The sequence below is a fragment of the Oryctolagus cuniculus genome, chromosome 7 (assembly GCF_051225735.1).
Source record: "Oryctolagus cuniculus isolate XC-2025 breed Fujian yellow rabbit chromosome 7, ASM5122573v1, whole genome shotgun sequence".
NCBI lineage: Eukaryota > Metazoa > Chordata > Mammalia > Lagomorpha > Leporidae > Oryctolagus > Oryctolagus cuniculus.
In genome coordinates, this window is record NC_142873.1 from 2,592,242 (window position 1) to 2,618,528 (window position 26,287).

At 41.0% G+C, this 26,287-nt stretch overlaps 1 long non-coding RNA gene across 10 annotated transcripts in view; it reads right to left on the bottom strand.

Moving 5' to 3' along the window:
• LOC149125258 (uncharacterized) overlaps positions 1-26,287 on the bottom strand; it is a 140,667-nt gene that overhangs the window by 72,013 nt on the left and 42,367 nt on the right. For 5 of the 10 annotated variants that reach the window (XR_016236862.1, XR_016236860.1, XR_016236863.1 and 2 more), the window contains 4 exons: positions 21,579-21,664; positions 20,975-21,056; positions 7,226-7,362; positions 2,397-2,495 (listed from right to left, as the gene is read on the bottom strand). This is a non-coding gene — a long non-coding RNA (uncharacterized LOC149125258). Of the gene's footprint in view, positions 1-2,396; positions 2,496-7,225; positions 7,385-20,381; positions 20,397-20,974; positions 21,057-21,578; positions 21,665-26,287 lie in introns of those variants that run through there. The other 5 variants (XR_016236859.1, XR_016236861.1, XR_016236870.1 and 2 more) reach the window with 4 other exon arrangements.

Below are 26,287 nucleotides of genomic sequence, written 5' to 3' on the forward strand. Positions count from 1 at the left end.
TTGCAAACTACACAACAGATAAAGGGTTAATAACCAGAATCTACAAAGAGATCAAGAAAGTCCACAACATCAAAACAACCCACTTAAGAAATGGGCCAAGGACCTCAATAGACATTTTTCAAAAGAGGAAATCCAAATGGCCAACAGGCACATGAAAAAATGTTCAGGATCACTAGCATTCAGGGAAATGCAAATCAAAACCACAATGAGGTTTCACCTCACCCCTGTTAGAATGGCTCACATGCAGAAATCTACCAACAACAGATGCTGGCAAGGATGTGGGGAAAAAGGGACACTAACCCACTGTTGGTGGGAATGCAAACTGGTAAAGCCATATGGAAGTCAGTCTGGAGATTCCTCAGAAACTTGAATATAACCCTACCGTTCGACCCAGCCATCCCACTCCTTGGGATTTACCCATAGGAATTTAAATTGGCAAACATAAAAGCTGTCTGCACCTTAATGTTTATTGCAGCTCAATTCACACTAGCTGAGACCTGGAATCAACCCAAATGCTCATAAACAGAAGGCTGGATAAAGAAATTATGAGACATGTACTCTATAGAATACTATAAAGCAGTCAAAAAAATGAAACCTGGTCATTTGCAACAAAATGGAGGAATCTGGAAAACATCATGCTGAGTGAATTAAGCCAGTCCCAAAGGAACAAATATATGTTCTCCCTGATCAGTGACAACTAACCAACCTCAAAAAAAGGAAACCTGTTGAAGTGAAATGGACACTATGAGAAACAGTGTCTTGATCAGCTCTTGCCCTGACTGTTGATGAACAACTTAATACTTTATCCCTTTTATAGTTACTACTATTGGTTGAACTCTGTAATTAACACACAATTATTCTTAGGTGTTGAAATTTAACTGAAAAGTGATCTCTGTTAAATACAAGAGTGGGAATAAGAGAGGGAGGAGATGTACATTTTGGGACATGCTCAAGCTGACTTGCCTCAAATGGTGGAGTTAGAAATGTACCAGGGATTCCAATACAATCCCATCAAGACTGCATGTACCAGTGCCATCTCACTAGTCCAAGTGATCAATTTCAGTTCACAATTGATCCCACTGATAGGTTTAAGAGTAAAAGGGATCACACAAACAAGACTAGTGTCTGCAAATACTGATAGAATAAAAAAGGGAGAGAGCGATCCAACATGGGAAGTGGGATACACAGCAGACTCATAGAATGGCAGATGTCCTAAATAGCAGTCTGGCCTCAGAATCAGCCCTTAAGGCATTTGGATCTGGCTGAAGAGCCCATGAGAGTATTTTACGCATGGAAAGTCAAGACACTCTGGCAAAAAAAAAGCCTAAATGAAAGATCTCTGTGAGTGAGATCCCAGTAGAAAGAACAGGCCATCAAAGAAGGAGGTACCCTTCTCTGAAGGGAGGAGAGAACTTCCACTTTGACTATGACCTTGTCTAAATAAGATTGAAGTCAGCAAACTCAAGAGGCTTCCATAGCCTTAGAAACTCATGACTAGAGCCTAGGGAGATTTTTGATGCCATAAACAAGACTGTCAAATTATTAAGTCAACAACAGGAGTCACTGTGTACTTACTCCTCATGTGGGATCTTTGTCCTTAAAGTGTTGTCCAGTGTGAACTAATGCTATAACTAGTACTCAAACAGTATTTTACACTTTATATTCTGTGTGGGTGCAAACTGATGAAATCTTTACTTAATACATATTAAATTGATCTTCTGTATATAAAGATAATTGAAAATGAATCTTGCTGTGAATGGAATGGGAGAGGGAGTGGGAAATGGGAGGGTTGCAGGTGGGAGGGAAGTTATGGGGGGGGAAAAGCCATTGTAATCCATAAACTGTACTTTGGAAATTACATTTACTAAATAAAAGTTTAAAAAAAGAAAACAAAAAAAGTTTGGTGACATGGCAAAATAAAAAATTAACACATAAAAATCAACAGTGATGGTATACACAGATAATTCCATAACTGAGAATGAATTTCAAGATCAATTCCACTCATAATAGCTACAAAAAGTAAATACCTTGGAATGAATTTAGCAAAGAGATCAACAATCTCTACAATGAAAGTTAAAAATATTAAAGAATGAAATAGAATAATACATTAAAAATGAAGAAAAAACTCCTATGTTCATGCCTGGAGAGAATCAGCATCATCCAAATGTTGATACTGTCCTGTGGTGGAATTAGAAGGCCATGCCAAGATGTCCGCTGGTAAGTGTCAGTTACTCAGGAATAGCTTCAAACCCCCCCCCCCCCCGGCAACAGTGCCTGCCTGGCAACAGACAGTGATTGGTTAGGGCATAAACCGCTCCTTGACCAGATTGGCTGCCTCAGCTATAGAAATGAAATAAACTATACAATTGAAATAAACGGGTCTGCGAGCTGCTCACCTCTAGCCGGCTTTCAGCAGATTCCTGGTGTCTGTGTGGTGACTCCACGTCTCTTGCCCCCACCATGCTTCTCCTCTCAGAATGAGTCCACAGCAACATCTGGTGTCCAATGTGACCGAGAAAGAGAGAGAGTGTGTCAGACTCAGTGAGGTCTCCCCTTGATTTTGCCAAGTAGGCTCCTCAGTGTTTTGTGTGCTGTTTGGTTCTGTGAGGGTGAGCACAGAACCCCCTCCTCTGCCCCTTTCCTTTCCCTGTCCTCTGTTGAAGTGACCCCAGGTTACACCACCCAAAAGTGTAACGTAGCTTCTCAGCTCCTCCTTTTACTTTCAGTTTGCCCGGTGAATTCACATAAGGGACTGATCATCCCAAAATTTGGAACCAAGTCATTTTCCCTGACTTGAAAGAGGTGATGCTCCAGAGACACCATGTGAGCAAATGGCCTTGACCCAACGAATCAAGGGAGTCCCCCACCAAGCACAAGACATTCTTACAATCTGATACACCACTGTCCGTCTAATGTAGGGAACCCCCTGCATAATGCCATCAGCCACTGAGGTGCTAGGAATTTGTTTTGCTATGGCAGCAGTGCTGTGGTTATCTTTCCTTTGGCTAGAATTGGCATGGCATGCCACTCTTAAGCGCTCAAACATGGGAAAGATACCCCCTCTCAGAAGCCCACACAGATTACCAAACATAATGAATCTGAGTGATAACAGCCTGTCAGTTCAGGCCGCTGCCTCACAGGCAACAGTTGATGACTTAGAGAGTGTGAGCTCTGACAGTGAAAATGACATGACAGCAGACAACACTGCAAAGCCTAGTCAGTCACTCCACAAATATCTATGGGATGAACTTAGATGATCTCCAGGCGATAACCCATGTGAGGTCATCCCCACATTTGTGGCAGTCCCTGGGCACCCCAGGTTCTCAGGGCAGCCACTAGACCCCATCCCACCTGCATGATTGGCATTAATGTAGGAGAAGATGCAGAATTCAGGCCCTGGATTCCAACGTTCGTAAATGGCCTTACTATGCTAAAAAAGGCTTCTCAAGAGTCAGGCCCTAACTCTCCCTACTTTGAACAGGTACTAATACAATGGGCAGTGAAACCTTCAAACTCATTTTGACTGGGTTACACTGCTCAAACCATGTTTGTCAAGACCATATTTCTTACAGTGGAAAGCCTCCTATGAGGAAGAGGCTGAAACTGTGGTGAGGAATAATGCTGCCTATGAAATTGCAGTACCTGTTGATATGCTTACAGGCCACGGCACCTACATATATCCTCATGAACAGGCCCACATTGGAGTAGTTGCCTATTTTGATCAGATCAGAGATTTGGCACTCAGAGCCTTAAAAATATAAATTCTCCTAATTACACCAAAAATTTCATATGTCAGCAAGCAACATAAAATTGTTTTCCTGGAGCTAACAATGAGCCAATGCAAACACCTAGTACACTCTTGCAAGAATTGTGGCCCCCTCACCCCATTAGGCCCACTGCAACAAGCAGGAGTGAACCCGCAATGCCTTGCTCCTAATAAACTCTGGTAAGAGGACATCACCCACATTAACTCCTTTGGTAAACTTAAGTTTGTCCATGTGGTGGTAGATACTTAGTCAAAGGCTATATTTGCAACAGCCCAATCTGGAGAAAACGCTAGGAATGTGATAAAGGCAGTTATGTCAGCCATGCTGGTCCTTGGTGTTCCCTGGACCATAAAGAAGATAACAGGCCAGCATATACACCACAGGAATTTAATTCCTTCCTGAAATCCTGGAACATACAGTCTGTCACAGGTATCCCATACAACCCACAGGGGCAGGCAATCATTGAAAGAACTCATAGGGCAATTAAAGATCTCTTACAAAGACAGAAAAACAATCATATGCCCCCAGAACCACAGCTTGCTTTGACTAAGGTCCTTTCCACTATCAATTTTCTTACTTTTGATTTCCAAGTCAGCCCAGCTTATAAACACTGGGGATCCTTTCCATCTCAGACCCCAGCCCCTATGGTTAGGTGGAAAGATCCCAACAGGAGAATGGAAGGGACCACACCCTCTGCTAACCAAGGGCTGAGGATATGCTTGTGTCTTTCCAGAGACTGTGGGACAGCCCATTTGGGTACCAACCAGAAACATCAAGCCTGCAAGTGACAGTCAACCAGAACCAGCTGAACAAGACTGAGAGTCTGCCTTATTAGTGGATTCACCTGCTACCAATTGTCAAGCTGCTACCTTATCGTCCTACCTTGAGGGACTGCCCACAGCCACATCTGCTACTGTTTTATACCCCCACTAGCTCTGGTCAGCCACTCGAACAGCCCATAGCCTGTGTGTGGTCATGCCATTCCTGATTACCATTGTTCTTCATTCCCACCCCCATCTGAGCAAGCACTCCTTGTGGTCTCCCATTTTGAGGGGAGGTTAGTCAATGACTGGTAGGAGCCTTTGGGGGACAACCTAAGACAGGCACAGCTGCATATGGAGACCACATGGAAATAGGGTCAACAATGGTATGGCCAAGGATCATGACTCCCGTTGCTCAAAAATAAATGAAAAAGGGGAAATGTGGTGGAGTGAGAAGGCCATGCCAAAATGGCCACTGGCAAGCGAGTGTCAGTTACTCAGGAATGGCTTCAGAAACCCACCTGGCAACAGGCTGTGACTGGTTAGGGCATAAATGGCCCCTTGACCGGATTGGCTGCCTTGGCTATATAACTGCAGTACCAACTGAAATAAATGAGTCTGTGGACTGCTCACCTCTAGCCTGCTTTCATCTGACTCCCCATGCCTGTGTGGTGACTGTGTGATGACTCCATGCCTCTTGCCCCCACCATGCTCCTCCTCTCAGAATCCACAGCAACAAGAGATCTTACCAGAGAGAAAAACCCATGTACTCCACTGGCACTGGTTATGGTTGGGAGGACAGGACTTTATCCAGTGGGCTGGAACACAGGCAGGCAATGGCTTTGGGAGTGTTGCTGTGGATTCATTCTGAGAGGAGGAACATGGTAGGGGCAAGAGGTACGGAGTCACCACAGACCCCGGGAGCCAGGTGAAAGCAGGCCAAAGGCAAGCAGCCTGCAGACTCATTTATTTCAGTTGGTACAGCAGCTTAAACAGCCAAGGCAGCCAATCCAGTCAAGGGGCAGTCTATGCCCTAACCAATCACAGCCTGTTGCCAGGCAGTTTCTGAAGCCATCCAATCACAGCCTGTTGCCAGGCAGTTTCCATTGCCAGCACCCATCTCGGCATGGCCTTCTCATTCCACCACTTGGGAGCCACTCCTCTGGTCAGGGTGGGCTACAGGGGCAGAGTGGCTCCACCTGCACTCCTTGACCCTGAAAACCCTGGGTGCTGAAACTGAGAGATCACTGTGATCCCATGAGAGGAGACAGGATGTAGCTGGGTTCTGGGCAATCACAGAGTGCTGTGTCATCACACTCTCAGAGCTCCTCAGTGGCCAAGAAGCAACCTGTTAACCAGATGAAAAGTATCGCATCCAACTTGGGTTTTACCCTGGACACTCGTACCACCCTGGAGCACTGACCAGAACTCCCTGGCTACACCCATCACATACCTCTTGCTATTCAGTGAAAGCATAGGCATTCCACTAAGACACATAGGGATAGTTCAAAGAAAAAAGCCATCAAAGAAAAAAAATTACAAATGCCTAAAAGTAAATTCAGGGATTCAAGAAACAAGAATAAGGAACACACTGTAACCTCCATGAAGGAGTGCAACATTTCAATATTAGTATGTGAAGGTGAAAAGATTGAGGAAATGCCAGAAATGGAATTCAAGAAATTAATCATAGGATTCACAATTGCTAAGATATGGAACCAACCCAGATGTCTGTCTGTTGAAGGCTAGATAAAGAAATTATGGGCTATGTACACCATGGAATACTACACAACATTAAAAAATGAAATCTTGCCATTTGTTTGAAAATGGATCAAACTGGAAAACATTATACTTAGTGAACTAAGCCACTCCCAAAAGGACAAATATCATATGTGATCTGTGGTAAGTAACAGAGCACCCAAAAGCTAATCTATAGAAGTGAAATTGACACTTTGAGAAGCAATAATTTTACAACCCTTGTCACGAAGGTTGTTGAACAGTTTTGTTCATACTATCTGTTAGAATTTCTTACTTGGTATAAAGTTAATCTCATGTGTATAAAGTTAATTGAAAATTGATCTTGGTATGGCCGGTGCTGTGGCATACCAGGTAACACTACCAGCTGCAGGGTTAGAATCCCATATGGACACTGGTTCAAGTCCTGGCTGCTCAACTTCCGATCCAGCTCTGTGCTATGATCTGAGTAAGCAGTAGAAGATGCGCCAAGTCCTTGGACACTGCACCAACATGGGAAGACCCAGAGGAAGCTCCTGGCTTCATATCGGTGTAGCTCCAGCCTGGTGTAAAGCATTGTGCTGGATACTTAAATAAGTTATATCATATACAACTCCATCAATTCTTTGACACATATAATGCTGTCATTCCCATCTTACCGTTGTCTCATAAAATGTTTCCTAATATATCCTTGTATGAATGCATTTAATATACATATCTGAATACATGCATATTACATGACAGAGGTATATTCATGATATATAGCACTTGTACACTACACATAAACATTTAATTGGTCAAAGGAATTTAAAATGTAGCTTCTTTGCTTTCTTTGATATTTTCTAACTATTTACACTCTGATCATGGGAAATTTCCAGGAGCCAGAAATGGCTTTTCCCATTTCCAATAAAGACTTCAAAGTTCAGATTTACTTCTACAAAGTAGAAAAGACAAAAAAAACCTCACCTAATACATAAAGTCCAGCACAAAGAAGTCCAAGTCATGAGCAGGTTTCAGAATGGCGACCTGCCAAACACCTTCTCTCATCCACAGTGACCTGCATTCCAGTTTCAGTCATGCTTGTGCATCTGCCATCTTCTTGTCTGAGGGAGGAGAACCACGGATCTTCAGTATTTGTTGGGAACAAAATGAAATATATGACATTCATTTTGTGCTTGTTTTTAACCCTGGCACTGCTCTCCCACTCCTATACTGTGTACTGTCAGATGGAGGCTACCTTTAAGAATAGGTTTACTCCCAGATGAAATTTCAAGATGTACTAAAACCTTCAAAATTCCAGATAATTATTGTATTTTGAAAAACCAGATGTTAATTATTATAACCAATCATCAAAACTGAAGAAAAAGCAGCATGTGACTCTCCACTTGCATTTAGTCTGTCACCCTGATCTTGGTCCTGGTCCCAAACAATATTTGTACAAGCCTAGAAGGCCACATTTCCCCTCGTTCATTCATTTAAATGCAAAATGGCATTATTTTCATTGTAGAGCATTCCAAGGCCCAGCTGCCTCAGAACTGCTCTGTGGCCTTTGTTTCAGAAAGTGTGGAAATGGGACCTGGGAGGCTTGCACCAAAATAACTCACTGGGAAGTAGATGCCTCCTGAGCCTGCCACTTACCACACAAATGTGCCTTGGGATGAAATGTGCTCCAGCTCCTACACTTGGTTAGATGTTAAAGGGTCTGGTGGAGGAGGTACTAGCCGTGCCCAAGAAGTCTGAGACCCTGGCCTCTGGAACAGTGGTGGAGATTGTCTTTGTAATGCTGCTGTGACGAGCATTGCTCTTCCTTGATAACTCTGGGTAGTACTTTGATCTTTTCATCTTTCCTGGATACAATCACCAAGATCATGAGAGGAATCACATCAGGACAGGAGGAAACACAGAGAGAAATCTGAGCACTGGGAACCTTGGGCCATGTGCTCCAGGCTTCAGGAGCCCAGGACCCACAGTAAGGGAGTCAATGGCATTCAACTTTCCCAGGGAAAGGTGGTTCTATGAAACCCAGTGTAACACCTGTCACAGTTTACACGGAGCTTCCAAACCCTCCTGGTCCTCCTTGACTCCCAGGCTGCAATAGCAAGCATCATGGCATCTCCTGGGAAGAGGCTCATGCCCAACATGTGGATCATGATGTCATGTTGCTTCACAGCCGCTGGCCTGTGATCCGCACTGAACCAGTCATGGCAACAGTGCATCCAGCTGCCAGTGCTGACACCCTCATGGTCACTGGAACACAAGCCTAAGCCTAGCCCTTAGATGCAGGTTAAAGTCCTTTAGGGCCACTGATGGATATAACAGTATTGCCAAGTCTAATTGCCCTCTGATGGAACAGAAGGCAGTCTTTCAGGTGTTCTAGTCTCTTAATACAGCATACACATTTTTTCAACTTTTATTTAATAAATATAAATTTCCAAAGTACAACTTTTGATTTATAGTGGCTTTTCCCCCCATAACCTCCCTCCCACCCGCAACCATCCCATCTCCCACCCCTCTCCCATCCCATTCTTTATCAAGATTCACGTTCAATTACCTTTATATAAAGATGATCAACTTAGTATATACTAAGTAAAGATTTCAACAGTGTGCACCCACACAGAAACACAAAGTATAGAGTACTGTTTGAGTAGTAATTTTACCATTAATTTGCATAGTACAACACATTAAGGACTGAGGTAGTACGTGGGGAGCAGGTGTACAGTGACTCCCATTCTTGATTTAACACTTGACACCCTTATTTATGACATCAGTAATCACCTGAGTCTTTGCCATGAGCTGCCAAGGCTATGGAAGACTCTTGAGTTCGCCGACTTCAATCTTATTTAGACAAGGTCATAGTCAAAGTGGAAGTTCTCTCCTCCCTTCAGAGAAAGGTACCTCCTTCTTTGATGGCCCATTCTTTCAGCTGGGATCTCCCTCACAGAGATCTTTCATTTAGGTTATTTTTTTTTTTTTTGCCACAGTGTCTTGGCTTTCCATGCCTAAGAAACTCTCATGGGCTTTTTAGCCAGATCCAAATGCCTTAAGGGCTGATTATGAGGCTGTTTAGGGCATTTGCCATTCTATGAGTCTGCTGTGTATCCTGTTTCACATGTAGGATCATTCGCTCCTTTTTAATTCTATCAGTATTTGCAGACACTAGTCTTATTTGTGCAATCCCTCTGACACTTAATCCTGTCTTTTTGATCAATTGTGCACTTAAACTCATCACTTTACTAGTGAGATGGCATTGGTATATGCCACCTTGATGGGATTGAATTGGAATCCCCTGGCATGGTTGGTTCTAGCTCTACCATTAGGGGTAAGTCCAAGTGAACATGAGGGCACACAAATTTTAAGCACTCTTGCCCTTACCTAGCATTTTCTTTGAGTAGAACCTCTCCAGGAAAATCTTATTCCCTTAAAAGATCAACTTGACGCTAAAGAGCAATTTAGAATCCTACTTCACTCGCTGTTGCATAAATAAATCTTAATCATTTTATTTTTTGAGAGGCAGAGTGGACAGTGAGAGAGAGAGACAAAGAGAAAGGTTTTCCTTTTCCATTGGTTCACCCTCCAATGGCTGCTGCGGCCGGCGCACCATGCTGATCCAAAGCCAGGAACCAGGTGCTTCTCCTGGTCTCCCATGCAGGTGCAGGGCCCAAGGACTTGGGCCATTCTCCACTGCACTCCCAGGCCACAGCAGAGAGCTGGACAGGAAGAGGAGTGACTGGGACTAGAACCTGGTGTTCTGGCGCCACAGGCAGAGGATTAGCCTATTGAGCCGCAGCACCAGCAATCATTTTATTTTAACACAGACCAGAGTGCCTCTGTCTGTGGGCAAGTTTCACTGATTTTCAAGGAGGAACAATAGCAGTTCCTGTCCAGAATATGGGTGTGAAATCCAACTCTCATTTCTAATAATGATACATGATTTGTGGCAGTATTTGCAGTGATACCGATCCTGAAATAACCAACAAATGTGACTTGTTTGAAATTTTAATCTTACACAATTTGTGATGATTGCATATGTAACCAAGTCCTGGCTTATATTCTGGAGACAGTTTAAAAGACAAGCAGCTTTAGCCTAAGTTTCCCACAGATAAGGTGTTTTTGGCATTGAGAAAGCCATGATGTATACTCTAACACGTGGAATGTTGAAACACAGAAAGGCAATGCCCCTCATTGGACTAGCACCGCATTCAGAATTGCTATAACAGAATTTTAACTTTCTAAAGACAATGTGAAGATATGTTAGAATTGCCAAATCTACTCTTTTTGAACAAAGTATGCACCCCAATCACTACTTAAGGTATAATTCATGTGAGGATGACATTCAGAGATCTAATTATCAATGTTACAAGACAATGTTCCCAAGAACAGACATTTGAGTTTCCTAAGTACCTTTTTTGTTCCATAGTGCCACTGAAATTACAGAAGCTAATTGTCAACTGAAGGATTCTTCTGTTGTATTGTTTTCCTATCTGAAAAGTAATCTTATGTTTGTAAAAATGGCCATAAACTATGGAGAAGTACCATTTCTCCTTGTCTGATGTGAATGCTTTTGCTTATTTTTTGTATTGGTTCTCTGTGCTTTATTATGTACAGGAACATAAAAAGGTTTCTCAGTACAGGTTCCTGTGCTCACTCTTTCAGGCCTAGGAGTAAAAAATGTACTTTACAACCCTGCAGTCCCAAACTATTCAGGTTCATGAATAGGAAAAAAATCTACACAATGACAAAATAAAAAATACCAGGGCATCAGTCAGTAATCCTGCCATCATACAGACAGCTTAGTACAACACATTCACAGTGTACAGGCGTATTTCAAGAAGGTCATCTAGTGTGCGGCCAAGTGCACAGGCTCAAGAAGGGCTGGAATGTTCTGAGATCTTGTGTCATCATATCTCTGTGATCAAACCTCCCTGGGACTGACACACACATTACTCAATGTCCACGGCCTTAGGTGTTGTAGGATGGTCCCTCATTGGAGATGGTCATGGTTTCTGTGACTTTGTACTCACCCCCAAGGCTGTTCCTGCTGTCTTTAATTACTGAAGTGACTTTACCTGCCCACAATTGTATGACACACGGGTACAAATTAAAATTGTCCTCCTCTATAAACAATGATTTCATCAATCTTGAGTAAATGAAAAACTTAGAATTTCTTGTCCAGTATATCAGGCATCAACACTGAAGTGAAACCGATATGACCTGTCCTTCTGAAACAGGACACATCTGCAACAATTTACTGTGGTCCCCACCATGCTTGCTGCTCTCATTTGCTTTACTTACCTGGCCTAGGCAGCATCTGAATTTGCAATACTGATCACTAGAACTTTTAATTATATAGATGTCAAACACAAAAATGCAAAGAGCCCCTTAGATGAAAATCATACACCCATTTCCCAGCTTAAGGAGCTGTGCACAGAGGATGTTTTCTCACCAATACCCTAACCATTTCCCCAGCACATTCGCATCACCCCGGAATTCCTGTGGTGCGAATACGAACAGTGCATCGTTTCCTTAGCAAACACATCAATGGATCGCTCCTGAAGAGCACTGTTTGCGACCACAAATAATCTCTCATTCTGTCATACCACCAGTGCCATTATTACAGTGTGGCAACAGGACATGTGAAGGGGTGACAGTAACTAATATGCTGGAGGGCTGTGCCTGATGTGAACCACTGTGCTGGATATTTACATAGCTTATGTCATTTATAACTGCCAACAATTCTGTTACACATGGAAGGCTTTCATTCCAACTTCATAGATATTCTTCTCATAGCAGTCCATCCTAATATATGTATATATATTATATTTAAACACACACATATTTTATATATGTATTCATGCATGTTACGTATACATATTTATATAATATATGACATCCTAATATATCATATATGTGTACATTATCCGTATACATCTGTATCTCTACATACATAATTTTACACATTTCAAATATGGTTTGGTTCTTTTTTTTGATTTTTTAAAATAATTTATCCTCTGGTAATGGAAAGTTTCCAAAGGCTACTGTTACCTTTTTGGGTTTCCCATTCCCAAAGACTCTAAAGTTCAAAAGACTACAAAAAGAATACAAAGACAGTCTCTTCAACAAATGATGTTGGAAAATGGGATCTCTGAATTTTTCCATTTCACAGGTGAATTTGTTGGGTCAGGATTTTGCCAATGGAAAAATCTGTGTTTAGCTCTAACCCACAATAACCTCATATCCCCTTACAGGAAATTAAGCCTCCATTTTTTCCACAAAAGACTACAGAAATTGTTCATCAGAACATTAGGTTTCCATTTCTAAAGGAACTAGTGAGACTCAAATACTAATGTATGCCAAGAATTTCCTGGGAAAAACCCTTGGTCCTAAAGACCCTCACCCAGATGTTTGGCTTCACTATATTTGGTATGCTAAATAATTTGCATGTCAAGACAGACAGACATGTAATTTTAACACTGGTAATCTCAAGATCATACAGAGAAGTATTTCAACAAAATATGCCAGAAATAGAGGTTGTGAACTAAGCCAAGACAGTGCAAATGGCACAGAAAACAAGTCGCTTTAATATTCTCTACCCCCATGTTAGAAACTCATGTCTATGTTTCCCTCATCTGAGTCCTTAAGGTCTGTATTCAACTAAAATGATGTTGCACTTTAAGAGAGCTTTCCATTTTAGCCTCTGCAACTAAGTGTGAGGCAGAATAAGCATTTAACACAGAATAGATTATCCTGTATCTAACAGATGTCAAGTGCACTCTCTCTGGACCTGGAGTATCTAAAACTAAGACCCTATTACTCTGAAATGTTTGATTTTTTTGATGGAATAGCAGGTTCTTCATATTAAAACTATTGCTAGCAAGACCCATATTCACCAAGGTCATCATTTCATTGCCACCAAGACAGATCTTCTCCATTGTGATTATTACTAACTGACTTAATGATTAAGGAGCACGCCTTTACACCCTGCACAAAAATCAACTCACGATGGATTAGGTATCTAAATTTATGGCCTGATGTCAACAAGTTACTAGAGATGAACAGTGCAAGATACCGGTGTAGGGAACAGCTTCTCATAAAAGACCCCAAAAACAAAGGCATTACAAGCCAAAAAGTGTTGAGATTATATCAAGCTAAGAGAAGCTTCTGCACAGGAAAGGAACCAACAATGTGAGGAGGCAACCAGCAGAATGGGAGAAAATATATGCAAACTATTCTGCTGACAAAGGATTAGTATCCAGGATCAATAAAGAGCTCAAGAGACTCAAAACCAACAAAGCAATTCAGTTAAGAAATAACCAGGGGTAGGGGCTCACATTGTGGTGTAGCAGGTTAAGCTGTTGTCTGCGGTGCTTGCATCCCATATGAGCACCAGTTCAAGCCCCAGATGCTCCATTTTTGAACCTCAAAGTGCATAATTAAATTTCTTATATTTAAAAATTCATATTTTTCACAAAAATAAACACATATTAATTCCACTTTTTTGTCACTTTTTGAAGTAACCTCCAGTATAACATAAGAATGTCTCTAATCCAAGATTGTATTTTTCATCTACAAGCAATTTTTAAAAAGTATAACCGGTATCATGGATGGATGGATGCACGCAGGAAAAACACCAAAGACAAAGAAGAGATGGCATCACGACACAGCATATTAAGCCGTGGCTTGATGTCTGCACCCCATTTCAAGTGGCAGTTCAAATACAGGGTACTTTCCTTTGTATCCAGCTCCCTGCTGATATGCCTGGAAAGTAGCAAATTATGGCTCAAGTACTTGGATTCCTGTTGTCCACTTGGGAGATCTAGGCCTGGACCAGGCTACTGATGGCATTTGAGGAGTGAACAAGCATGCTGATAGCCTGTCAACCCAGTTCCCTCCTAATGCAGCTAGGATGTAGCTGATGATAGTTCAAGTACCTGAATTCCTGCTATCATATGAGAGAACCAAATGGAGTTCCTAGCTCCTAGCTTTGGTAGAAATCAGTACAGGCTATTGTACTTATTTGGGGGATTGAACCAGTGAGTGGAATCAATCAACTGCTTTCCCCACTCTGTTTCTGTCTCTCTCCTGCTATGTGTCTGTCTCAGTACCTTTCAAATAAGAAAATCTTTTAAAAAAATCAATGAAATCAAAATGTGATTCTTTTACAAATCAACATAATTTACAAATTAGCTAAAATAGAAATGAAAACAAAATTAGAAATCAGAATCTAAATTAGAAATCAAAGAGGGAGTACAACCACTGAACCAACAGAAATACATATAGCTATGAGAATCCTTTGAACATTGAACTTCAGCAACTTAAATAATGAATGTACAGCACAAATTCCTATAAAGCCACACAATCTCATGATGGATTCAAGAATAAATTAAATCTGCATAGATGTTGAACAAGAATGATAGTTTACAATGAAGCCAGGGTCATTCCATGGTGGGGTTCCTTGTGTATTTATCCAATTATGTCATCCTTAATCTTTGTGACTTCAAATTACACACTTGCCAGGACATACATTCAAGTAATGAAATGTGAAACAATCAGGGCTATGAAAATTGATCAGGGTATTACAGAACATAAATAGGTAATATTTATAAGGACTGTGCCCTCAAAATTACATCACCTTCCAAATTCTAAATACATCAGAATGCTGTGGGAATAGCAACAGATGCATTTCAGAGATACATAGCTCTGTCGTGAACCAGCAATTGGTAGCAGACTAACACATTTGTCAAACTTCAATTTCTAAAGACTTATGCATCTGCATGATTATAAGACACTCCAACACATTTAGTTTCTCAATACCATACAGAAAAAAAGATGTGTTAATTACTGAACACAAGTGTTCAGTAATCACAGTTTCAGTAGTTTCTCTGACATAGATAAGATGTAGATTTCTGTTCTAGGAAGACATAATATTAAACAATAGCCATCATTTATATGAATTCCCTAATAAGTATTTTTGAAGCATGTGCATGGTAGGCAAGTAGCATGAATGCAGAATCTTAAACATTTTCTGTATAAGGTTTTAGATTCCTTACGTGCCTGACTCATAAGAAGTAAAGGATGCTTCACTTTTACTGCATCTTTACCTGAACAAGTGATCTGAAGTTATGCTACTTTAAACATCCAGTAGAAACAATAGTGGCTTACTGGACCAGTCAAGCTAAGTAGAAAGAAAATATGTGCCCATTTTCAAGGTGAGTAGAAAGAAAATATGTGCCCATTTTATACTTAAATCTGTCAACTATAGAGTTGCTTTAATTGAATTTACAATATTATTAGCATTCTTATTTGAACAAGATTTACCTTACTCACTTAGATTTGAAAAGCATTTGGGTTACTCTGTTTCTGGGAATTTTAGTAATTTACACACAAACAGGCATAAGGCCTCTATTATACGTAAGCCAGTTTGACTAGAACTCATCCAACTAACTTCAAAAAGGAATTACTTTGTATCATCTGGATGTGGAAAAACATCACATACACATAACATATATCAACACAGACAGATGCTAACAGAGATCATGCAGCTTTTGTTCTAAAGTGTCAGCCACATAGGGCTGTTCAAAGTCACTTTATCTCCAAGTTGATTTCACTTCTTTTTTAAGCATTTTTCTGAGAAACTTAACTTGGAGGAACCCAAGAATGATAAATCTGTTGTGAGAACTTAGACATAACTATAACTTATGAACATGAGAATATTCTCCATTGAAATTAAGTAACTCTTTGAGAATAAGTTTTGCTATTAACTGTTATAATACAACTCTTTGACAACAAATGTCCTGTATGGTAAGTTAGTTCACAGTGACTCCTGTTAATAATTAATATTCTTATATATGATGTCAATGATAACTTGAGGCTCTTGACATGAGCTGCATATGCTAAGGAAGTATTTGAATTCACAAACTCCTTCTGTATTTAGACAAGGCCATAAGCAAAGTAGAGGTTCTCTCCTCCGTTCAGAGAAAACAGCACATCCTTCTTTGATGACTTCTTTCCACTGAGGTCTCACCCACAGAGGTCCTTCACATAAGACAATTTTTGCCACAGTGTCTTGGCTTTCCATTCCTGAAATGCTCTCATGGGCATTTCAGCCAGACCAGAATGCCTTAAGCGCTGATTCTGAGGTCATAGTGCTACTTAAAGTGATTGTCATTTTACAAGTCTGCTGTATGTATTTCTTCCTGCATTGGAGCACTGGCTCCTTTTTAATTCTATCTATTATTATTACCAAACACTTAATCCTATTTATATGATTACTTTAACACATAATCCTACCTATATGGTCACTTTATCACTTATTCCTATTCATATGATCACTTCAATTCTTAAAATGTGATTTTACCACCCAGCTTAAGGGGACTTGGGGTCCCATGGCAAGATTTTAAACTGTACCCTTAGAAGTAAGTCCATAGGAATGTATGTAGAACTATACAGCTTTACAGTTACAAACTTCATGAAGGTCAGTTGGCACTAGCTAAGACATGGAATCAACCCAAATGCCCATCAAAAGAAACTGGATAAAGAAACTATGGGATATGTACACCATGGAATACTACACAGTGGTAAAAAATATCTGGTCCTCTGCAACGAAATGGATGAAACTGGAAACTATCATACTAAGTGAAATAAGCCAGTCCCAAAGGGAAAAATAACATATGTTCTCCCTGACCTGTGATAATTAATAGATCGCCTAAAAGGTAAACTGTATAAGTGATATATTTCTTTTAATACAGTATATAATGTTATGTTGACTGTGGGCTTCATTTTATGGTAGAGGCTAAGAATATATTTAGCAACAGTTTGAATGTCTCCACAGCCCATCAGTGGCAATCAAATATTCAGACTCTCTCCAAAAAAACTTTTTTCCATTGGAACTTCTTGTATTTGGTGGGGGGGGTGCAGTCTATGTCCTTTGAGAGCTCAGTAAAAGCAGGAAACAAAGTTAATCTGACTGTGATGAAACAAGGGGATGAAGTGGCAAAGGAAAAGTCAAGCAGGACACACACAAGGATGCAGGAGCTAAGCTCAGAGGGGCAGGCATGCATGCACGCACACACACAGAGATCTTCCATCTCCTGCTTCACTTTCCAAGCAGCCACAAAAGCAAGGTCTGGAACACCCTGAAGACAGAAGCATGAAAACTTATCCAGTTTGCCACATGAGTGGCAGGGTCTAGGAACTGGGTCCATCTTCTACTGTATTCTCATAAGAGAACAGGAACAAATGGACAATACAGAGACCTCACAAAGGTAAAAGAAAAAAAACACTCCAGCCCAGAGAGCCATGGGAGACTCAAACTCAAGACAGCCAGCCACTAAAAGGACTTTCCAATCTAGGAGGTTCTTTTAACATGAAGTCCAGGACTCTCAATAAAGCTCAGAGAATACACTCAGAATCCTAGGAATCAAATTTCCCTGAGTAGTGTTAACAGAACTGTGTCTGGAACAATATGCCAGGGGTCTCATTCTCTAACGTGCCTCAAATCCAACAGAGAAGTAAAGAAAAGAATGATGTTGGGACCAGTGCTGTGATGTAGTGGGTTAAGCTGACATCTGCAGTGCTGGCATCCCACATGGAAGTTTGTTGGTGTCCTGGTTGCTCCACTTGCAATCCAGCTCCTTGCTAATTCACCTAGGAAACAGTGAAATGTGGCCCAAGTCCTTATGTCTCTGCACCTACATGGAAGACCTGGATGAAAATCCTGGCAAATGGATTTGGTCTGGCCCAGCCCTGGCTTTTGTGGCCATTCGGGGAGTGAACCTGGGGATTAAGAATATCTCTGTCTCCCCCTTTTTCCCTCTCTGTAATTCTGACTTTCAACTGAAATATATAAGCCTTTAAAAATGAAAAGAACTGTGATCTGCATACTTGACATCTCTGGCAAGAAGTGCTGGAATCCAATAATGAATCTGATACTGCCAAGAATGGCATCCTATCTGTTAATTATAATATTATTTATGACCCATGTGAAAGATAGTAGGGGGAATTTTATTCAAAGAGAAATGATGGAGATAGGTGTAACACAGAAGTTGGGTCATGCAGTGTAGGCTACAGATGGAGTTCAATTTGAATACTTCATGGGCTAGTTGACCTGAATAGCCTAAGATCAGACTGAGGCCAGTATATTCAAAATGACTCAGATGGAGCACTGGAGGCAAAAATGGTTCTAACTGTGTCTTGAGGAATGCAGACCAGGTTGATCAAACATCACCCAGGGGGTGGTGATTGATGAACCAGGTCAGATAAAAAGAGTGATCAGAACTGGAAGACAGACTAATTAAAGAAAATATGTTAAAATTAGACAATGAAAACAAAAAACAAAAAATACCTGAGAAATCCAGAAATGTAGGGCAAGTATGAAAAAAGGGTGAGTAGGTCATCCAAGACACTAAATACAAGGAAGTGAAGAAGTCTAAGACTGAGAGGGATAAGAAAGGGGTGTTTTAGGTGCACTGAAGGTGGAAGAAAAATGGGTTCAAGGCACACAGGAAGCACAGTGTAAAAAGTGATAAACTGCAGGTTAGTGCCACCACTGGCAGAAGAGCTCACTCGTTACTGCCTCAGACTATCCTCCTCCTCCTTGTGGAGGTGGAAAGGCCCTGACTTCAAAGGTTGCTCAGCCAATTCTAGCAACTTGCCAGGAGTCAGAGGGCACTGGGCAGCACAGAGGCACTTCTTGAGAGCTTGCACACCAGCACAATCTCTAGGTACTGTTTTTGGAACTTTGGCTGAGGACACAACATGATGGCTGCATCCACTCTGTTCCCCAGACCAAGGGCAAGAGTGTGACCAAAAGTGGTGGTCTTGTGGGCAATGGGCAGGTTGATGGGCTAGGGCTCTCTTTCTCAACTGGGTCCCAGCCTCCGAGTGACCAGAGTCACTGCTGCTGTGGAACAAGTGGAACTCTACCAAGCTGCTGTCTTGGCGTCCACATGCAGCCCTCATGCAACCATCCAAAGCTGAGACAACCTAGGAAGTCGATCCAGCGACATGGACACAGCCCTTCCTTTACCTGCAGTGAGTCCCGTTCATAAGTCAGACTGTGAGATCAGTGGAAATAAGCCAGTGGGGCAACTGTGCCCCTGCCTCCTTTTAACTCCATGTGATTCAATCTCAACTGAAAGTGAGATCTTGTCTCTCTCTCTCTCTCATGCTGAAAATCTGAAGGAAAGGACCTTGGACAACAGAGCAATTATTTCAAATGCAGTCAACATAACTTGTGTTTTCAGTGTATGCTTGGATGCTATTATATAACCTAGGGTAAGTACTGTAACAGAAATATCTAAATAGCTGTATGTATAAACTCAGAGGATTTCAAACCACTGTGACACACTAGAATTAAAGTAGAAGCATATTTGAAATGCTTTGGTAATTTTTTTCATCATATCCATTTCCCATGAACCTTGTAAAGGCACTTCAATGCATATAATTCACATTTTGGCACCAAAATAAATTTACCTTTTACTTCCAATTTCCAAGAACTATTCGAATTACCCTCTTATATGTGTTTATTATATAGGAATGACATTAATTGAATTATCTTATTTTTGGCTGAATCTGTTGGGGATTTTAAGAAAGGTATAAATGGGATGCATTAATGGATATAGGAGAAAGAACAAAAGACTCAAAGAGGAGGATCGGCATTGTGGTGTACCAGGTAAAGCAGCCGCCTGCAATGCTGGCATTTGTTAAGGGTGCTGGCTTGTGTCCTGGGATCTCCTTAGAATCCAGCTACCTTCGAATGGCCTGGGAAGGCAGCAGAATACGGCCTAAACCCTTATGCCCCTGCTAGCTATTTGAGAAATCTGGAAGAAGCTCCTGTCTCTGACTTGGCCTAGCCATGGTCATTGCAGTAATTTGAGGAGTAAACCAGGAATGAAAGCCTCTCTCTCTCCCCCTCTCACTTCTCTCCTCTCTTCCCTCTCTTCTTTTCTCTGTGTAGCCCTGACTTTCAAATATGTAAGTAAATCATTTTAAGAAGACTCAAAGAAGAGTGGACATTGTAGCACAGCAGGTTAAGCTACCCCTAGTGATACCTGTATCCCATAGTGAATATCAGTTCATATTACAGCTACATCTCTTCTGAACCAGCAAATGATGGCTTAATTGGTTGTGCTTCTTCCACCTACATGAGAGACATAACAAGATGTTTCAGGCCAACTTTGGCAAGCCCCACCCCTGGCTGTGAGTTTATTGAACTAATGAACCAATGGATGGAAGGTCTCTGTCACACTCTTTTTGTCTCTCATTCCCTCTTTCACTTTCCCCATACACACTCATGTTTTCCCTCTAAAAAAATCATAACTTTTATATCAAATATATAAATACATAAATATTGTTTATAAACACATTTTCTCTGCAGAAATTACAATATATTTGCATTACAACTGCCATAAAATACAGGGGCTGTGTAAATTACTGGCAATAAATATATTGTTAGATAACTACAAATAATATGATATTTGGGACATACTTTATTTTTAAAGATTTTCAACTTTTTTCAAAACAAATATCATTGAAGGTCTTGCTTTTATCTGGCAATTCAGAACAAATTCCTATTCTTCAAAATAAACAAGATAATTATTTTTAAAATTACTATCTCTTTTTATGCATATTAGTTTATATTAGTATGAAATAATTGGTATTGTAAAAAAAAACCCATAATTTGAAAATATCCATACCAGAGAGAATAAATCTACTCACATTTTAAGAAGAGACAATAAGAGCTGACACTCACCATCTTGCAGACATCACTACACAAAGATGCAGAAGGAGAATGGGTAGACTGATGCACAGGTACAGGGAAAGAAAAGAACAAAAATAGGAATCACAGTGCATGTGCTTTTTTAAACATAACTGTCACTTCAACTTACAGAAGAGAAATTTTTGAGAGAACTACTGAATATTTCCTGATCACAGGAGATAATCTGACCTATTGTAGATGGCGAGATCATTTTGAATAATCTTATGAATTATCTGGCCACATTTAAAGACTGAAGCTTTCTAAAAATATTTGTTTCCGACCAATCTTTAAAAACCTGGCAATGTAAAACATCAGACAGCCTTTTAGTGGGTGCCTACATTCCCAGTAGGCTGGTGGGGGCCTACATTCCTGTGACAGCAAATTATTTTTCAGCTGTCTGCTGTGCACAGACTTAGTTACTTTCAGTTCGATCTGCAAGAAATACTCTGCAAGCCTTGTAGTATAAAGAAACAAGTAGTTTATTTAAGTAGCAAATTTTAAGAAGCAGGAGAAAGAGAGAAAGAGAAATGGGGGTGGGGGAGTCCCCAAGAGTAGGGAACTTACCACTAGGCAATCTTCACACAGCACTGGAAAAGGATCCGTACTGAGAACCAAACATCATCACTAATCATCACAGGCAACAAACAGCACTGGAAAAGGATCCATACTGAGAATCAAACATCAGTAATCATCATCACGGGCACATTCAACGTTCAGCATGACTGCATGTTCCCCTGGGATGGAACAGCAGCAGCAGAGGCTTGCTCTGGCTCCCTCTTAAAGCACCCAAGGAAAAAGGGGGCTCATTGCCAAGATTTTAGGCAAACAGTGCATCCCGTCTCGGATCTTGGCCAGAGAGCCAAGACACAAAGCATGCCCACCTGTTTATCAGAAACATTCCTTTATCCTCCTCCCTGGGAACTGGCCAGGCTCCCAAGGAGCAGGAGAAGGTCATCCAGCAGCAAGTTACTTGTTTACCAGAGCTGAACCTAGATACAAGCCTCTTCATCCTAAAAATTTGTCCTTACAATTCCCAGTAGAGATCCTACACTGGACCTGAGTGTTGGCTGCACCATTTGGAGGATACAAAGTCTTTCCCAGACCACCACAGTCGCCGCCATGTCTGATTCTCTCATTTTTATTCAACATTTAGTATAGCCAATGTAGTCCAACTGATGCTCTCAGAAAATCTTATACACCCCTTTATATATGCATGATTATTATAAGAGAAAGTCACAATGGTTTCATTATAAAACATCACACTAGGGCTGGAGCTTTGGTGTAGTGGGCTAAGTCTGCCTGCTGCATCAGCATCCCATATGGATGCCAGTTCAAGTCCCAACTCCTCCTATTCTGATCCAACTCTCTGATATGGCCTGGGAAAGAAGCAGAAAATGGTGCAAGTCCTTGGGCCTCTGAACCCTCATGGGAGACCTGGCAGAAGCTCCTGGCCCCTGGCTTCAGATTGGCCCAGCTCTGAGTGTTGCAGCCATTCAGGGAGTGAACCAGTGAATGGAAGACCTTTCTCTCTGTCTCTCCCTCCCTCTGTATGTAGATCTACCTCTAAAATAAATAAAATATTTAAAATAAACCTCCTACTGATTATGCTGAAAGATTACACTGCATTTCATAAATAATATCAGGAAGCCAAATTATGAACAGTTCTTGTTATTGTATAATTTACAAAACTATATCTTTAAATATATGAAATACCACTCAGTTTGATTCCAAAAACTCCTCTCCACATTACTCCTCACAGAAAAAAGCCTAATCTCTGATGAATGAAGGACACATTGGAAGTGTCTGTGTGGTGAAAGTGAGCAGAAATATGAGACTATGTTATCTCTAGAACATAATATGAGGAATTATTTCATACGTTTTTATAATGCCTTTATTACTTTCTGGCTTTTCTGATCTTTTGAAATGCACATGAACTTACCAAACCCCTATGGTAACCAATTGCAGCTTATGACTGTCAGTCTTTTATCTTAAGCCAATAGGTAAAAGTCGAATGCCCTGTCCTAAGTTGTAGAGATAGTAATTAAGGATACCATGGATACCTCAAAAACCTAATCAAGGCTATAGGAATTTTTCTGTGATTTGCATGTTAACACCAAACAACATTCCAAAGCAGATGCAGAAAATATAAAGAGAAGCGAATGAAAACACACCACCAGAGGGTGGCGATGTGGAGCAACAGGACAAGCTACCACCTGGGAAATGTGCATGTAATAGCAGATTATAATTCTGGATGCCCCACCTCAGATTCAAGTTGCTGCTAATGTGCCTGGGAAAGCAGCAGCAAATGCCCCAAGAGCCTGAGCCCCTCCCCCAAGATGTGGGAGACCCAGATGGAGTTTCTGGGTTATGGATACCAAGTAGCTCAGATCTGGTTGGAGTAATCATTATACACACACACACACACACACACACACACATCTTTCTCTTTGTGTGTATGTGTGTGCATCTGTGCTCTGTGTCTTTCTTTGACACTCTTGCAAATATATAAATAAGTCTTTTAAATAGTATATGAGTTGGGGCCACTGCCTACAATGCCAGCATCCCATATGAGCACCAGTTAGAGTCCTAGCTGATCCACTTCTGACCCAGCTCTCTGAAACAGCCTAGGGAAGCAGTAGAAGATGTCCCAGGTCCTCGGGCACCTGCACCCAGTGGGAGACATAGAAGAAGGTCCTGGCTCCTGGCTTCAGGTCAGCCCAGCTTCAGCCTTGCGGCCATTTGGAGAGTGAACCAGCTGACAGAAGACTTCCTCTCTCTCTCTCTCTGCCTCTGCCTTTCAAGTAAATAAATCTTTTTAAAAATATTGTATGAGTAGAAAATTTTTTAAAAACCAGAGGAATATATGCATAAAGTAGAAGAAAACCATTAAATATATAAAAACATGCAAAGGCCATTAAGATAACTGCAATAGTAAGCACTAGCCATCAGTAATTTCATCAAAGAACACTGAATAAGTCTCTCCAAAGAAAAGACCCAAGGGGCTGGCACTGTGGTTTAGCAGGTAAAGCCACTGCTTGCTCCACTTATGATCCAGCTCACTGCTATGGCCTGGCAAAGCAGTAGAATGTGGCCCAAGTCCTTGGACCTCTGCACCTACATGGGAGACCAGAAGAAGCTCCTGGCTTCAGGTGGCCACAGCTCCACCCATTGTAGCCATCTGGTGAGTCAACCAGCAGATGGAAGACCTCTGTCTCTCCCTCTTTCTCTCTCTCCACCTCTCTAACTCCGCCTTTCAAATAAATTAATCTTTAAAAAAGAAAAAAGACTTAATGTGGCTCAGGTAAATAAATTATCTCATATTACTTATGAGAAACACAATTTAAAAGGTTAATAGAGGTGCTGGCACCGTGGTGCAGGTTAATCTTCCGCCTGTGGTGTCGGCATCCCATATGGGCTCTAGTTCTAGTCCAGCTGCTCCTCTTCCATCCAGCTCTCTGTTATGGGCTGGGAAAGTAGAAGACGGCCCCAAGTCCCTGGGCCCCTGCACCCACGTGGGAGACTGGGAAGAAATGCCTGGCTCCTGGCTTCGGATTGATGTAGCTCCAGCCATTGCAGCCATTTGGGGAGTGAACCAACAGAAGGAAGACCATTGTGTCTCTCCCTCTCACTGACTGTAACTACCTCTCAAATAAAATAAATAAAATCTTTTTTAAAAAGTTTATAGAAATTGAAAGTTAAGAGATTGAAAAAAAAGATATCCCAGCCATATAACATGCTAAAACAGCACAGGTGGCTATACTATTAAAAAAAATGGAAAAAAAAAAAAAGGTGTTCCACTTTCAGTAAAAACAGTAAAAAGACACATACAAGATTACTGGATGATAAAGATTCAAATCATTAATAGGATATAAAGATTATAAATATGTATATCTGAATATATGAAGCAAACATCAACACATGAGTTGAAATAGACAGTGATACATTAATCATAGGGGATTTTAATATGCCATATTCAAGAATGAACAGATCTGAGACAAAAAGTTGATAAGGAAACATGGGACCTGGATGACACTTGAGATGAAATGGAACACATGGACCAGTCTGCAGGACATAGCCTAAGGCCATTAAGCCAAGTGTAACCAATCATTTCTTTTTCCAGAATCTTCATCCCAGAGCAAAATGACACCCTTCAGCTCATCCACAGAGACTGTGTCAGACTATTCTCAGTTCCAGACAATGGTGGTGCCAGGCATAAAAATTTGATTTATGTTTGAGCATACATATTCGCATGTGAGATGCTAAGACTTTAAATCAGTTATTTTTAATCATTTCATCTATAAATTCATTGTCATTCTCTACTATTTGTAGAGCTGGCAACTGAGTGTCTGTTCTTTCACCCAATACTCAGCGTTAAATGATATAACTAATATTTGCATGGCCACTGCTGGTTGCTTCTGGAGGCCCTGTACTGTACAGGCCAGCTACTCCACATGAAGTGACTCCCAACGTTCTCACAGCTACAGTATGCAGTGCACGTTGCTTAAATCTCGGTTTTGTTGTGGAATCTGTACCCCTGAACCTGGGGCAGTATCCATAACCCTTGCAGGATTTGGTTTCCTCTCATGGGCAATGGGAGTACCAAGTGTGCCGCCTTCTCTGATGTGATAAAGACAAATGGGTTTTTATTTGTAAACTCCCAGAGCAATGCCTGGCATATAATAATAAATACATACTTGGTAAAGAAATAAATGAGGAAGGCAATGTGTCTGTATTTTCAAGGATTTATGTAGGGATCAAGTATATTTCATTTTTCATATACATAATCATACCAATTATTAATTCATAAACCATAGTAAAACCAATCATTTCCCCTCACCAGCACATCTTGCCTTGGGAAGGAAAATATACAAATGTCAATAATGCTAGAAATTTTATTAAACCTGAACAGAGGGATAATTAATTTAGGAGTTCATAATCTTGGCTTGGGGTGTCTTGTTCATTCGAAGAATTCAATGGGAAGTCCAAGGACTGACTCACCAGAATCACCAGGAAAGGCAATGAGTGTCAGATCGTCAGAGTGTGAAAGGATTGCCACTGTGGTTATTCCAGTGAGAAAGCTTCAACAGCAGACTCTAGCTACTGTTGCAGGCCTTTTCAACTTCTTTTCACAAATAATACCCATGCAGACTGCTAATTCCCATTTGATATGACAGCTGTGGTAGAACCTGGAACCCAAATGTTTATAAAGGAAGGAAACAACAGATGGACAGGCAGGGACTCTGCTGGGGCTGGTGGTGCACAAACACCCAGAC